This window comes from Vicugna pacos, chromosome 9 (genome assembly GCF_048564905.1).
Source record: "Vicugna pacos chromosome 9, VicPac4, whole genome shotgun sequence".
NCBI classification, from domain to species: domain Eukaryota; kingdom Metazoa; phylum Chordata; class Mammalia; order Artiodactyla; family Camelidae; genus Vicugna; species Vicugna pacos.
Window position 1 is genome coordinate 48,792,008 of NC_132995.1, and position 13,059 is coordinate 48,805,066.

Genomic DNA, 13,059 nt, shown 5'->3' on the forward strand with positions numbered 1-13,059 from the left:
CATTTTGAGGAAGCCCGATGAGACAAGATGCTGAAGTGTTACCTAGGAAAGCCTAGAAAAGTTGAGCGTCACAGTTCTTGCAAAGAATTAGCAGACCTGTTGGAATATATGCCCAATTCAACCCATGGGGATGCTTAAGACTAATCTGTCAAGCCTGGAGATGCCACCGTTAGTGTTTTGCGGGTATTGGCTCTTCTAGTTTAATACAGAAATCCTACTAGAGGGGACACTCTAAGGATCCCTGTTTTACAGATGAACAATCTGAGGGACAGAGAGGCGAGATGCATTTCTAAGGTCACAGAGTTCATAAGTGACAGTAAGCCCCCAGACACCAGGTTTAAATGGAGCTGCAGGGCATGTGCCCTTGGGGTGAGGCAGCTGGCACTTCTGTGGCACCTGCTGATCAGCGCTGCCCCGACTTCTCATTTGTTAGGTGATCTAGATGTTCTTGGGAGATGGACCTAATTTGAACCCAGGGGTATGCTGTTGATTTTCTTCAAAACCGTCACAATAGCCCTTGACCCCATCCCTTCCTTCTGCCTATCATATCATTTTTTCATCTTCATTGCTAAAAAATCCACATGGCTTGGAACTATAAACATGGACAACTCAGGACAGAATCAGAATTTCCTAAATGATGAACTTTTCAACCTTGTTTGTATCTCAATTCTTAAGCATAGTATCCCTAAATTAAAATAATAATAATAATAAAATAGGCTTTATTTTAAAAACTGCTCTACCAACTCTTTCAGGGTATGTCACTGCCATATTGGATGCATTGTAATTTTAACTTTCACTTCCCATCAACTTAAACATAATCTCTCTAGGAATTGATGGGCCTGTTGACTCTAAATGAGTTTGCCTTTCATGCAGTGCTGCTCCGTCCGCTGGCCACAGAAACGATTCCAGGTCATTCCAATTTATTTAATTAATTTTAGAGATGAAATTATTTTGCCCAATAGCTGAAATGCTAATGGGACTTATTGTAATGGTTCAGTTCAGGCTTGTTGGTTCGAAAATAAACGCCTTCATTTCAATATTTGCCTTTTGGCTGCAGCCCGTTAACCCGTCACACACCGTAACCTCATTAACATCACGGCTTAATTGTAAGTTAATGTACACCTCAGTTTTGTGGAGCAGATTTCTCTCCTCACTGCTAAGTTTTGCCCCCAGAATGTACCCGTGAATTGGCATTTCCAACAGATGGATGGATTGGATTGGTATAACTTATACTTTTAAACGTAATAGCTTTATCGACGCCTTGATAATACACATTTGAACTGGTTTTTAGAAGTTAGGATAGAGCAAGGAAAGGAAATCCTAGCTCGCTGGAGTGTCATTACAGCACTGAGGTTTGTGGAGGTGTGCTACATCTTTAATGGACAGAGCTTGCCTTGCCAGTGGTAACGGAGGGACTAGGGAACTGGTGCAGAATATAAGGCAGAATTAAAATCTGCATGTTAATAGCTTTCCTGCCAGTCACCAATAGATTTCATTCTTCACATCTCAGATATATAAAGCTTATTTCAAAATAAATTCTGGGGAACGTTCAACCTGATTGAATCTGCTGTAAGCTCTGTTAATATATTTGTTCAAGTCACTTGCACTCAAAAGCTTTTCAGACAGAATATCACTTTTTTATATTATTCATGGTAATGTAATCCCCCCTTTAATTCTTCAGGGTTTCCCATTAAGTCATGATACGCGGTTCAGAGAAAGTTGGATCGACCATTAATCACACTATCTGGACTTCTGTGTGTCCATCTCCTAAATCAGTCACTTGGCAGCAACAAGATGTGGGGCTAGTCCAGACCATTTGATCGAAGAGCTCTTGTTAGGAGATTAGGCGGCTCATCTGTAAACCGGCTAACGGAAATCACTCTGGGCAAGGAAATAAAACTGAGCAACATTAGCAAAATCACTACATATTATCAGAATCGAATACGTTCTAAATGGCTTAATCCTAGAGTTTGGATACCAAGTCCAGGGGTAAAATGAACTTCTCAGGTGACCTGTGTTATCTAAATACCTTAACATGTATATGCATATTATTTTATATACTTACTCATATACGTATAAAACCTATTTCATGCAGGACACTTACTTGAAATGGGTACTCTTTAAAGCCTTTTTTATTTGATCAGGCAAAGTAAACAAGGGCACAGTGGATTAAAAAACAAGTCAAAGGGAGGAAGGAGGGAAGAACTGAGTTACCTGGTATAGATCTCATTTTTATTTCAAAAATAATGGTTGTGAATCTTTTATAGTTCTTTGACTTTCTCTTCCCTAAACCCAAATTAATAATTTATTAATATTGTCAGTAAAATGCTCTTATTTGATCATTTGATTTATAGTCAAAGGATGATAAAGCAGATCCAATGATTAGAGTTTCACAGAAATTAGAACAGTCTGTAACTTTGTCCATAAAAGGCCAGATAGTAAACATGTTTGGCTCTGTGACCCGTAAGGCATCCATCACCACTGCTAAACTGTGATGCGTAGTGAAAACAGCCATAGATAACATGTAAATAAACGGACATGGCTGTGTGCCAATAAAACTTTATTTACAGAAATGAGCTGTGGGCTAGATTTGGCCTGTGGGTTGAAGTTTGCTGGCATCTAGAGCACATGTTTGGAACACATAATTTCAAAAACCTTTTTTTATTTGATTCTCATGGTTTAAGAACATATTTTCAGCTGTGGATAAGTACTCGTTCTTTGAATTTTCACTTCTTCCTGACATGACTTGAAGCCCTTGCTTTGGGATTTCTTGTCAACCCTGACACTTCTTGTCAAATACTGTACTCCGGGAATCTGTTGGGAATGGCAGCAGAGCTGGAAAGGTTGGATGTGAAGGCAGGGACCAGCGTAGGGATGATGCTTTCATACTCGGGCAACTTGGGAAAAAGTCAAGCGTTCGGACTGAGAATTTGAAACAAAAAGGCTAAAGACTGACTTTTTTTTTTTTTAAGATACGAGAGAAAAGAAAGGAATAGGGTAGATTAATTACCTTGTCACTTGGCTGGAAGCTCAGGGTTAATTGATGAGTCTGTTACTAGGGTGTGTGACAAAGTCTTCTGAGGACAGATATTACATAGCTAGGATTCTGAATAACAGGCCATATATTCCATGATATAGATACTAAGGAATCATACTGTTGGTTTTGGAGGAAATCTAAGAAAAACAAAATCCTCCGAGACTTTTTTCCTGGGTGTTATTTATGTGACTTGTCTTCTGAACACCTTTGCATCAGTGTTGGGATTTTCTCAACAGAAGGAGGCTCATGGTCATTCAGAACTCATATTTATTTATATTGACTTAAAATGTTAACCCTAAAATTGCCCCAGTGTAGTAAGGAAATGGGCGAGCCCCTCCCTGCTTTCTTGGAGACAGGGCCATCCATCATACTACTGCAAGTGCTGGAATGTTCTGGGGAGGCAGGGCTAAGGCGGTCTGTTCCTGTCATTCTTTCAAAGGAAAGGAATATCCGAGAGTGAGTTAGGGGAGTATGCCTGGTATCTGTTGGCTCCTTGCACCTCTGCTTTGAATGGTGAACGCCAAAAGCAGGAGGCTGGCACTTGGAGCCACCGGGCGGCAGATCCTGATGGGCTGAGAAGCACTTAGCGCCCCAGCCCCCTGCAGAGCATCCCTGAAAGAACAGGCTCTGTCTTCTTCCATCACCTTTGTTTTCCTTCCGCCAAGACAGACCAACGGGATTGCTCTTCCATTTTACAGTCGAGATGAAACTAAACAGAAACCACTTTGACCTTCCCCATTCCAGGGTTAAGTGCCCAAGCAGGTGTTGCTTCAGTCATGTGGTTTCCAATCAGCACAACCGCCCACCTTTACACGCGGCAGCAAACAAAGAGAGATTTTGAGAATGGAAAGGGAGAGGGCTCTCAGCTGTGTTAACAGAACCGGCTCTGAGTAGGGGCCCAGCCATCCTTGGCTTCCTAACATACTTCCTAAACGAGTTACCTGGTGCTCCTGCGAGGAGGAAGGTGATGGCGAAGTCACTGGCGGTGGGACCCAAAGACCAAGGCACTCCTTCCAGAGACCCAAAATCTCATGTGTAAATGTGATCTCCAGTTAAAGCTTGGGTTTTCTGAACCCTCTTCCCCTCCAGCAGATGATACTGTAATACGATTCCAATGAAGCCACATCTCACCCTGTAAACTGTCATCGGATTTATGCAAAGCCATCTGCTTCTGTGTGGGGTGTTGTATTTGGGATCCAGGAGGGGAGATGGTGCATCTGCACCCTCCATAGCATCTGAATCTTAATGAATAAAGGCACTGAGAGTTACTTAAAAGGGACTAGTATGATTCTATTTATAGTCTGATAGCGTTTTATAGTCCAGCTCCATGTTGGACGTTTTCTGTCAGTCAGGCAAGGAAATGAACTTCTTTGCTGGATTCCTGAGTGAGGTGACCGTGATCAGAGAACCAGCTGGGAGGGCCTGAAGGCCCACTGGACACTGCGCATTGGACCGGAGGCCAGACTTCCCCATTAGGAGCTCCCGCACACACGGCATCCACGTGTATCTTTAGTGTCTCCACCCAGAGTAGAAGAAGGTTTCTTTCACAACTCCATTAGTTGTCTGTCGTCAAAAAAGAAAAGCAGATTGGTAAGTTAATCATCATTCAGTCCTTCTTCATTCCTTCGTCAGTCATTTTCCTTTTTTCCTCCCTCCCTCTGCCCCTCCACCCTTCTGTCCCTCTATCCTCCCTTCTTTTCTTCTGTTTTCATAGGGTTTTTTATTGTTGAGACACAGAGATCAGGAGACAACAGCCATTGAAAGGATGGTTTGTTACACTCACAGATCTCAAAAGGGCGGGCACAAGCCAGGCCATCAGGGCCACACGGGGAGGTGCCTGCAATGGTCAGAAGGCAAACAAGAGTGGGGACCGTAGGCAGGAGCTCATATTCTGGTGTATTAGGAAGGAACAGAAGAGGCAGGGCAAAAATGTTTAGGACTGGCTAGTTTGAATCATTTCACCAGGCTCTGGGCTAGAGGGCCTGCCTGAAGGTGTCTGGTACCTGGCCAGGGAGTGAGGAGGACAGGAGGATAGTGGCTCCGGGTGATGGAGGTGGTTATGAGTGTGGGCTCTGGAGTGGCTGATTTGTATTTGAAAGGGGTGCTCCTGGATGACTTGCCTCCTGTCTCTGGGAATTCACTAACCCTGGGAGGAGTCTGCCTTGGACCAAAAATCTCAGGAGGATCTCATTTGATTTTAAAATCTAACATTGAATGGGATCTGGGACCATAAGGCAGTCCTCCATTGAGTGCACGCAGATTGGCTTATTCATCTCCCTTCTCTGGATTTGAGTCAGTCTCAGAAGAGGCCCCCAGATTTGATGGCTCCCAGAAGCCCACAGCCCACCCACAGCCCATAACTCCGAAAGGTGGCCCAGTGCTTTGTGATGACGGAGGTTGGACCTGTTGCTGGAGACAATCCCTGCCTTTCACAGAATGTGTCATCCTCACCCAAGTGTTAATTTTGCTGCCCAGGCAGCTTGCTCTCCAGCAAAGCCCTTACTGGGAAGAAAAAGGGCCCAGAACACCCTCAGGGCCTGGCTGACAGCTTGTGGCCCCATTACCAGTTCAAGTCCCGAGGACAGTGCAGACAGCAGCTGGAGTGCAGGAGGTTTTAGTGGCTCTGTTCCTCCCACCCTCTCTCCCTCCCTCCTTCCTTTCTATTTTTAATTAAAAGTATAGTTAATGCTGTGAATTTGCAAAAAAGAAAAAGAAATCCCTCTGGCTTCTTATAATCCTCTAGAGACCTGCATATTTCTAAATTTAAGTGTACTCTCCTGCCCTTTCTGGAGAAAAGGAGCATTTTAAGCCAAAGTAAAAGGCATTCTCTTTTATTGTCTTACCCATTATTTCAAAGAATTTCCCCCTTAATATTGTACCTTAGGCACAGTTGTTGTTGAATGTTGTGCAATGTACAGAACCAGGGACCTTGTGACTTTGGGCAAGTGGCTTATTCTCTCTGCACCTCAGTTTATTCATCTGAATAATGGAAGTAATAGCAGTGACTACATCTCCGGGCTTCCGGGAGTGTTCAAGATAAGGGGTCAGAGGGGCCCTTACACACTTTGCACTAAGGGAAGCTCACTTGTTACTGTCAGCCTTACTAGTGTCCTTCGCTGCACTCCTGAAGGGCATTCCGCACCTGAACAAGGCACGACTGGGACTATACACTCTAGCGCCTAGGAAAAAAACTCACCATCCCGTAGGGCTTCAGGTTTGCAGTGATTTTACCGGAGACCCAAGAGAAGCCTCCTGTTTTGACTTTGCCCACAAATATAGAAGACTCTCATGAGCACTGCTGCGGAGAAAAAAGAGAATGCCGGCTTAAATAAATGTTATCCCCATCTCTGCAGAATTGTGATGTGTCCGATTTTTTAGAGTGTCGACTGCAGGGTATTTATTATTCAGCGATAATAATAAATGGCTGCTGATGAAATTCGGGGACTTGCGTGTCGGGAAGGGAGGAAGGAAAGTGCGGAGGGAAGAGCTGGGAGAGACAGAGGTCCAACCAGACCCAGGCTATTAATCATCGCCCTCCATTATTTCCTGAAGATTCATTCATTGTTCCATTGGTACCTAGAGGGTCAATTAGAGACCACAGACAGGCTTTTTCAAAGACACAGGAGGGTCAATTAGGCCCTCCTTGTAATTTTCTGCTTTAACAGCAAATGCCAGCCGATTGTGCATCAGATGCAAGGGAGTTTGGAAATAAACAGGGTACTTGGGCGTTCTGCTTCTTTAAAAAGAAAGAAAGGAAGAAGGAAGAACGAGAAACAGAGGCGGTCGGCCCTGGGTAGCATCCGGCTCACTGTCAGGCTCTGATTTAAGTGAGGTGGAGAGGTCTTACCATGAGACTCGTGGGGAGCAGAGTTCTTGTGGGGTCAGAGCACCAGGACCGGTCAGGGAATTTCTGTGATGGAGCAGTCTGTTCCCGTAGGCTTAGTGATTCATTTATCTTGGGTACAATCTGAACTGCGCTGGTGTGAGGGCACCATTATAAAGTATCTGCAAGCGAAAGGATACCTGCAATCAATCGGAGTAGATATCCGGAGCAGGCGTGTGCGGGGTCCCCTGTTGCCTTCCACAAGCTGGGATCCGCATTTAGGAAAAATTCAACTCTGTGCACATGAGTGTGATTTTGCAGGATACTCATTTGTATCTCTTTTCCCTGGGATCAGAAACAAAGTCTGAAATATATGACAGTAAGATCAAAAGAGAAAGGGAATTGTCAGAAGGGAGGGGTAGGAAGGGAAATGCGGAAGGAAGATTGGAAGAATTTCATGTACCCCCATTTCTCCTACTTTTTTGAAGTGAAGTTTTAGATTTTGATTCTGCCCATTTCTGAATACCTAGTCTTGCTAACAGAATGACAGATGAATTATTATTTTTTCTTTCTATTTTTTATTGAGGTATAGTTGCTGTATGGTATTATCTAAGTACAGAGGTACAATATAGTAATTCACAATTTTTAAAGGTTATACTCCATTTATAGTTATTATAAAATGTTGGCTATATTCTCTGTGTTGTACGGTACATCCTTGTAGCTTATTTTATACAGAATAGTTGGTACCTCTTTGTCCCCTACCTCTGTGTTGCCCCGCCCCTCTCTGGAAGGGGCCGCCACTAGTAACCTCTACTGTGTTCTCTGTATCTGTGAACTTGCTTCTTTTTTTGTTATTTTCACTAGTTGGTTGTATTTTTTAGATTCCACCTGTAAGTGATATCATACAGTGTTTTTCTTTTCTCTGTCTGACTTATTATCAGAGTGACTGTTACTTCTTAACCTTGAGATCTTTTCTGCCTATCTGCTGTCACATAGAGATCTGGAAGCAAAGAGAAGTACTTTTGATATGCAAAAACCGATTCCAACTTGAGTAATCTTTTCCCCTGGAATCTCAGTAATATGTCTGAGCTCCGCATTGTCGGCTCCGTGTGGCACATGCGTGCCGGGCCCTGGCTGTGTGCAGATGCTGTTCTGGACGTTGAGCGTGTAGTGGAGAAGGTGGGGAGCCAGACCCTTTGCCCCTCAGTTCTGGGTGCTGGAGGCATGGGACTCTGGGGCCTCTTTCATTTCAAGGTCATTTGTCCTGCCGGCTTTTCAAAAAAAGGGAATGGGACTGAAGCTGAAAAGGGCGAACTTACATGTGTCAGAGCCTTTGCTAAACCCCTGAAAACTGTCCTGTTTATTCATTTCCCCCCAAAGAGGACGTAGATAAACATTCTTCTAGGGCAGGGATTTTGTCTGCTTGGCTCTTTCAGAGTCTGGAACATTGCCTGGCTCAGAGAAGGTCCTCGATGAATATCTGTTGATGAAATGGACTCATGGGTCGGGGACTGTGACTCTGAAGCCCCTGGCTCGTGTGCCCAGTCTCCGGACAAGCTTGCTTTCACCCCGGGCAGCTTTTGCCCCTGCCGGCTGCCTGGATTCAACCCCCAGGACCTTCGTTTACAGTAAGTAAATAAGTAAATAACTGGGAGACGTCGTGTCACAGCCGGGATTTCCCGCTTCTCCTGAAAAGCAGAACCGCCATGACCGGCCTATGCTCCCGAGCAGCCCCGGTGGCTGGACCTGAGCAGCTAGAGCCGCCCCTCTCTGGCTAGGGCCCTGCCCTCCGGTTCTCCGCCACGCTTACCAGGCCTCCCAGGCGTTAGCCTTTGGAACCCGTGAATGGCAGTTACATCATTCTTGAGCCCACCCACTTGTACCCCGGCTGGCATGGTGGCCGGTCACAGGCCCTCCTGACTCCAGACCTCTGATCCGTGGAGCTGGCCAGTCTCTTGGCTCCCCAGCCGCAGATCTGAAAAGGTAGCCCTTGTATATGTAGATCCTTCTGCCTAGAATGTTCTTTTCTCCTTCTCCAGACTAACTTGGACTCTTCCAGCAGACTTGCCTGAACCCTCACCCCTCTACCCCTTCCCCGCACACTTTGAGTGTGGGTCAGGTACCCCTCCCTCCTCCATTGTTTCCATAAAACCCTCTGCAACCACAGTAGTGTGATGGTTCTCTGGCTCCTCCTCCGCCGGCCCCCCTAGGCTGCCATCCCCCTAATGACAAGGACTTTGTTGCTCATTGTCACATACTGGGCATCGGGGCAAGATCTGGCCCTTGGGAGAAAGGACACGTGGTTCTGTCTGGCTGGAGCCTAGAATGGGAGAGGGACCATTGTGACATAAGGTGAGACAGGAAGGATAAACAGGTCTAAAGTCCCTAGGTGCCTGGGGAATTCCAGCACGATTCTCGATTCTACCTTCATGGCAATGGGAAGCACTGGGAGGGATTACGGATATTTCAGCGGACTGCACGTAACATGGGGGCTGAGTGTGCACTGAGGAGCCCTTCAGCTTCAGGGAGAAGGTGGATTTGCAGGGCTGCCAGCAGATGGCTCCTGGAACAGTCCAGGCAAGGGTCGTGGAGTTCGAAGCCAGGGACGGATAGAGGAATAAGACGTGGCTCCTGACTGAGTGTAGTGGGGCAAGTAGATGACACTCTACTGTGGGGAGAGGGGAAGTAGACATTACCTGGCCGATGCATATATAAAAATAACTACTACACTCTCCCCTTCCCCTCAAACATCACCTCGGCCACCTTGGTAATATAGTCTCTTATTAAAGCCTGCAGAAAGCAGTGACTCTCAGGGCAGCATAGGATTTTAAAGCAGCACTGTTAGCAAACACCCAGCGGCTTGTGTTTTACTGGGCATATATTTTTGTATATTCCACATGGATTTTCTTTGCCTTTGTTTTTCTTCTTTGCACTCCTCCTCCTTAAGGGAAAGCCCCTTCTCCCAGTAGCTTCTTGGTTGAGTGTTCTAACTGATGACTTTAATCGTGTGAATGTATAGCCAAATGGACAGGAAAATCCTTAGCCCATATATCTTTCAGAACCCTCCATAGACAGGCAGAAAACCACAACTTCCATCCTTTTTTTTCTCCCTTTATTTCATACTTTACCTGAATTTATGACCTGGCTCACAGTCTGTCAGAGAAAGCCGAGCTCGCCACTGTCCTCCTGGATCTCCACTTTTCTGTTTTGACTGAAATAGCCGAGGTCTCAGGAGTTTGCTGTTGCATTGCTTCAGAGAAATTAGTGACATTGAAGGGCTCTCATCTTTTTGTGTGTGATTTTGGTTATAAGAAGAAATTTACAAAGCTTTTCTTTTCTTTTTTTTTTTTCCTTTCCATCTCTGAAGTTTGAGAGATTATATTGAATGATGCTTGATACAGAAATACCCATGGTAGGGCTTTTCTTCATGTAGTGTGTTCGAATAAGTCACCACCACCCAAACAGGTACCTTTTGTGGAAGAAATTGACAATTCTGTGTGGTCTGAAAAATTTTTTTCACATGACTTTGTGTAGGACACAGCATAGAAAAAGAATTTCCCTAGCTGCTGCTGTAGATTCACGAGCTACAATATGATATTATTATCATGAGGAATACTAGTGAGAAATACTGTTTTGGAATTAAATCTTTAGCAATTAGTAAAAAGAAAACAGAAAAAAAGGAAAAAATTAATGCAGCTATGGTGCTTGAGTTCCTGTGTGAAGAATTTTAGACTCTGAAGGTATAGTGACTGTCAAAACCAAAGGCATATATAGAAGCAAGTTTTCATTTTAAAGTTGGGATTATTGTATGCTGCCGTATTTGTTTTTTGATGGCTGCGTAACAAATCACCCCAAACTTAGCAGCTCAGAACAACACCCGTTCGTTAGCTCATGATTCTGTAGGTCAGGAGTCTGGACGCAGCGTGACAGGGTTCTCTGCTCAGGGTCTCACAAGGAAGAAGTCGAGGTGTCAGCTGGGGCTGTATTCCTTTCTAGAGGCTCCCAAGTTCATTCCGGTTGTTGGCAGAGTTCACTTCCTGGCAGTTCCAAGGCTGGGACCTCATCTCTCTGTCAGCTGCTGGCTACTGTCAGCTCCTAGAGGCCACCCTCCCTCTTGCCACATGGCCCCTGCATCTCCAAAGCCATGCACAGAGACTGTCCTGTGCATTTATCTCCTTCATGTTTCAGATCTCTCTGAACTGTCCTTGACTCTGATGTCTAGACCCGTATTTAAAGGGCTCCTATGATTAGGAGAGTCTCCTTATCTTAAGGCCAACTGATCTGGAGGCGTAATTAACATCTGCTAAATGCCTTCACAGCAGTACCTACATGAGTGGTTGACAGACTACCTGGGAAAGGGTGGTGTGCACGGGGGGCGGGAATCTTGGGAGCCACCTTCATTTTCCAAACAACCAAAGTCACCCTTTTTTTTTTTTTTAAATAACAGAAAATTAAGCCTAAATCTTTTCAGAGGCAGAACATTCACTAGAAAGGAAAGGGGGGTTTAAAACACAAAGAAAGCTTAGGTAGAGCCTCCTGGATAGAATCCGAGGTTGGATCATGGACAGACATGCCTCCGTCCCCTGTGACCCCAGCATGGTAGAGCAGGTGCTGGGGAAAGGGGATTGTAAGACTCTGGGTCCTTGGTTCCCAACAGATGGAGCTAAGTTGGAAAAGTCTGGTCTCTCCTCTGACCTGATTCAGGTCGTTATCTGCCCTGTGCCTCAGTGTCCCCCAGAGTCAGTTAATATTCAGGAGTCCTCTAATGGTGAAGCAGCAGTAAATGGCCGTTCAATTGCTGGACCCGTTCAGGTGTGTGGTGGCACACACACCTGAATAAGTCAGCAAACGTCCCTCCCCTTGTCCTTGCCTCTGGATAGAGTTGTCACATCAGAGTAGATGGTAAACCCTAGCTGTGATCCAGGCATTCTGGAAATTACGGACTTCTCACGTTTTCCCACGGCAGGTGTCTAAAGGACAGAGGGAAGGAATACTGACCTTGGGGAGCAGGGAGTGTTGCCTTCCACCCCACATGCAGAATCCTTCTGAAATCTCATTGGATCTCAAAAACCCCTGCACATTCCGCATTCTGCTCCTAACCTAGCGGTGTTGTGTTAACATAAGAACTCGCGTCAGAATTACATACCGGATCCGGATCTGTTCACACCTCAGAGATGTATGTGTTTCCTTTTTGATGTTGCTTCTTGAGCAGCAGCGCCAGGACTAGGCAAGCCAGACCCCTGAGGTGTCCGTTGGAGGAGACACGCCCTTCTAGGGTCCCTGCAAGTGGCATCCTGTGCTGGCTGGGCCCTTAGCTTGAGCGCGTGTCACTGCACACCTGCTGGCTCCGGGCGTCCCTCTTGCCTCACCCTGGTCTCGGCTGTGCTGGACATATCTACACACTGCATCTGGTCCAAGTCCACCTTCCTGTAGGCATCTGTGCTCATTGCCTAGGCGACGGTTCCACATGACGAGGGTGTAAGCGTGCAGACCACGAGTCACGGCCTCTGACCCAGGGAAGACTGTGTTGATGGGAGTGATGAGCTCTTAAGTGTTGCAGCAGAAAAGCTGGAGTCTGTCCTGCCTACAGAGTCATCACATCACACAACTTAGATGTGAGAGATGCGAGATAAGAGGACACATAGTTGGTTAATTACAAATTACATGAGGGCAACTCGAACAAACCCCACTCCTCGCCCACTCCCCACACCCGGAGTGCGCTGCACAGATTCCTCTGAAAAGGATACAGATGTTCTCCCCCCACCTCTTTTATCCCTCCCCCTAGCTTGCTTTCTTTGCACCCATGGCGCTCTGCACTTCAAGCTAAATATAATGTATCTGATTTCCCATCATGCATACTAATCAGGTTGGAAACTTGTCTTGTGCGGCTTTGAAAAGCTAGCCAAGAGCAGTGCGATTTCTCCAAAAGGATGTCTGCAATCAAGATGATTACATGGGAAAATAAATCATAACTTATATTGCTGAAAATGTCATTTGCAAAACACTCTGACAATGCTTCCCTTTCTGCCTGTTTTCCCGTGAATGGGGTAAGTGCTGCCCTTCTGCAAGTTTCCTTTTTATTTATTTTATTTATTTATTTTTAATGCTCTGCACATCACAGAAGCAGTTGGAGTTTTTGGGCGACGTGGGGTGGTTCAGGAACACAACTGAGAAGCTTTAATGACAAATAAGTGAACAA

At 45.5% G+C, this 13,059-nt stretch overlaps 1 protein-coding gene and 1 long non-coding RNA gene across 5 annotated transcripts in view; one reads left to right on the top strand and one right to left on the bottom strand.

Annotated features, from left to right (window-relative positions):
• Positions 1–13,059, top strand: part of WWOX (WW domain containing oxidoreductase) — an 897,467-nt gene that overhangs the window by 347,515 nt on the left and 536,893 nt on the right. The gene's annotated exons all lie outside the window — the stretch shown is intronic.
• Positions 4,477–7,024, bottom strand: LOC140698499 (uncharacterized). Its single transcript, XR_012076299.1, has 3 exons — positions 6,885–7,024; positions 6,234–6,335; positions 4,477–4,600 (listed from the first exon to the last, which is right to left on the bottom strand). It is a non-coding gene; the product is annotated as an uncharacterized lncRNA (long non-coding RNA).